This window comes from Petaurus breviceps, unplaced genomic scaffold (assembly GCF_028583685.1).
Source record: "Petaurus breviceps papuanus isolate PSGF00001 unplaced genomic scaffold, PetGlider_PUasm1.0 555, whole genome shotgun sequence".
NCBI lineage: Eukaryota > Metazoa > Chordata > Mammalia > Diprotodontia > Petauridae > Petaurus > Petaurus breviceps.
The window spans coordinates 1,163,555-1,166,715 of record NW_027186373.1 but is presented as its reverse complement, the minus strand read 5'-3'; the positions used below and the strand labels follow the sequence as shown (position 1 = coordinate 1,166,715).

At 49.9% G+C, this 3,161-nt stretch overlaps 1 long non-coding RNA gene across 1 annotated transcript in view; it reads right to left on the bottom strand.

The window, feature by feature from the left end:
* The window catches only part of LOC138172905 (uncharacterized), a 10,328-nt gene that overhangs the window by 5,972 nt on the left and 1,195 nt on the right, over window positions 1-3,161 (bottom strand). Inside the window, exon 2 of the long non-coding RNA XR_011171269.1 lies at window positions 2,414-2,520. This is a non-coding gene — a long non-coding RNA (uncharacterized lncRNA). The remainder of the gene's footprint in view (window positions 1-2,413; window positions 2,521-3,161) is intronic.

Below are 3,161 nucleotides of genomic sequence, written 5' to 3'. Positions count from 1 at the left end.
CCCATTTTGAGTTGCTTTCCTTTATCAAAGCAGATCCAAGAACCTGTGGTGGCAGCAAACCCTGAGGAAGTGCTTGGGGTGCTTGCCGCTACAGGTCCTGATCAGACTAAAGCTTTTCAGACTCTGAAAGCTAAACTGACCACCACGCCAGCATTAGCCCTACCTGATCTAGGAAAACCTTTCACTCTGTATGTAGATGAAAGGAGAGGATGGGCTCTGGGAGTCCTAACGCAGTACTTAGGACCTGACCCCAGGCCAGTGGCCTATTTTTAAAAACTTAGACTCTGTGGCTGCAGGATGGCCTGCATGCCTCCGGGCAGTAGCTGCTACAGCCATTCTAACTGAAGAAGCCTCTAAACTTACACTTGGTCAGCTTCTGGAAGGTCTATCTGCCCACTGAGTTCAGAGCATGCTGGAAGCAAAGGGCCACCAGCAGCTGGCTAATGGCAGGCACCAAATATCAAGCCTTGCTCTTAGATACCCCTGACCTAACCCTTCGGGTGTGCCGCACACTTAACCCAGCAACCCTCCTCCCAGACAGTGCCCACTCAGATGTCCTGGTTCATGATTGTGAGGAGACCTTGGACTGTGTTTATGCCAGTCGAGCTGATTTGAAAGATTCTCCTCTCCCAAACCCCGAAGCAGTCTGGTACACAGATGGTTCAAGCTTTTGAACAAGGGGTGAGGAAAAGTGGATATTCAGTGGTCAGCCTCTATCAAACTGCTGCCCGTGGGGACTTCTGCCCAGAAGGTGGAATTGATGGCACTCACCAGAGCCCTAGAGCTAGGGTAAAATAAATGAGTAAACATTTTCACTGGCTCAAAATATGCTTTCCATGATCTACATGCCCATGGAGCAATTTGGAAAGGGGATATCTGACAGCAAAAAATTCCCCTATTAAACATGCACAGGATATTTCACATCTCCTCCAAGCTGTTCAAAAGCCCTCTGAGGTAGCTGTTGTCTTTTGCAAAGGCCACCAGAAAGGAGAAACTGCTCAGGCTGCGGGAAATCACCCGGCAGACACCGCAGCAAAGTATGCTGCCCGCCTGTTGACTATACTGGCCTCTTTACTCCCACAGCTCCCCAATTCCTTCACACCCTCCTACAGCCCTCAGGAACAGGCCCTTGCTAAGGAAAGGAGATACTCTCTTTCCTCCTCTAGGTGGTTTCAAACACCCCCAGGACAACTTCTTATCCCAGAGGAAAGTCAGCAGAAGCTTCTTTTTGGCTTACACCAGGCCACACACCTAGGAAAGAATGACCTCCAGTCTCTGAGAAAGCCCATTTTTACTGGCAGTAAGCTAGGAGAAACCATCAGACAGTCTGGTGCCTGCCCAACTTGTGCTCAGGTGAATCCTGAAGGGGCAGTGAAACCTCCTCCCCTTTTAAAACCTGTTCAGAGGAGGGGTACCTACCCAGGTGAAGACTGGCAGATAGATTTTACACATATGCCCCCATGTAGGGGTTTCAAATTTTCTTTTGTTTTTTTTGTTGACACCTTTACTAATTGGGTAGAAGCTTGCCCTTGCAGAACAGAAAATGCTTGGGAGGTATCAAACTTCCTATTAAAGGAATTATACCTCATTTTGGCTTGCCTGGCTCCTTACAGAGAAACAATGGCCCAGCTTTTATTTCACAGATAACCCAGGCAGTGGCAAAGACACTTAAAATCAATTACCACCTCCCCTTAGACTGGGATCCAAAATCCTCTGGTAAAGTAGAGAAAATGAACCACACCCTTAAGCGGGTCCTCATAGAAACCTGAGAAGATTTGGTTAAGAATCTCCCCATTGGGCTGCTCAGAGTCCGATTCACACCTGGGGAAAGTATCAAGCTTAGTCCCTTTGAACTCCCTTATGAGAGGCCCTTCCTAACCTCTACATCCTGGTAGACCCAGAACAGCATTTAATTACCCAATTTGCAACTCAGTTAGGAGCTGTCAGGAATGCTCTGACTGAATATGCCAATAAGTATCTTCCAAAACCGCTTGGCAATGAAAAGCAGTGACCTGCTGCAGTACACCCTGGAGATGGCAGCTACTTAAAGCCATGGAAGACCCAAAAGGGAGAACAGTTAGATGTCAAATGGAAGGGACCCCACGGAGTCATACTCACCACTCCAACGGCAGCTAAACTCGACGGTCTTCCCGGCTGGACTTATCATTCTAGGGTTAGACCAGTACCACTTCTTGCTTCCCTGCCCAGAGACTCCAGAACATACCGGTGAGCCACTGGAGGAGCTCAAGCTAATGTTGGGAAAGGCCCCAGCCCCCTCCAGCAGTAAGGATAAAAAGAGGCGGAATTGTAGCTGCCCTTTTTCTTGGGGCCTTGGCACAGCCATCTTTAATTCCTACCAGGGAGATTGTCTTTTCTGGTTTTTTTTTTTGGTGCCTCTGTGGTCTTTGCTTACCCTCTTTGCCAGGTTTGTCTCCTCCAGGGTCCAAGCCATCAGCCTCTGGATGACCAATAAGGCTATGTAAATCTCCTTCTGGATCCAAGTTCTCCAGCCCACTGCACCTGGCAACATCCATGTTCCAGAGTCTCAACCCCTTGAAGGGGACAGCTCTTTCAGAAGCTGAGACCTTCACCCTTTACCCCAAAGGAATTTGGGTCGCATATGTTTGAGGGGGAACCTCCCTTGGATCTTACTAGCCTAGCCTTCCATTGTTCATTCATTATCTAAATAACTGGCCTAGCCCACCCTGGTCTGTAGCCTCCAGCTGCCTGCCCCCTTAACCACTCATTGACCTCATCAACTTCTGCTGCCACAACTTTGGTATATAAGACCCTGTGAGAGTGCCATAGAAGGACCTAGCACAGACTCAGTAAATTTTACTTTCCTTTGGCTGAGAAGACTTAAGTAGAATTCATTCGGCAGGACCCGGTGTGTTGGTATTTTGGGGTCTCCAGAGCAACCTTAACCCTCTTAGTGGGTACCCTCTTCACTAGAACCCGGGACAGCTCCCCCGGGGATACCAAAGCACCCCCTGCCTGACAGCCCCCCTACATACACACACACCAGGCTCCCCGCTGAGAGCCTGCCCGGGGATCCCAAAGCACCTCCTGCCCGACAGCCCCCCCACACACACACCAGGCTCCCTGCTGAGAGGCTGCCCAGGGATCCCAAAGCACCTCCTGCCCGACAGCCCCCCCCCCCA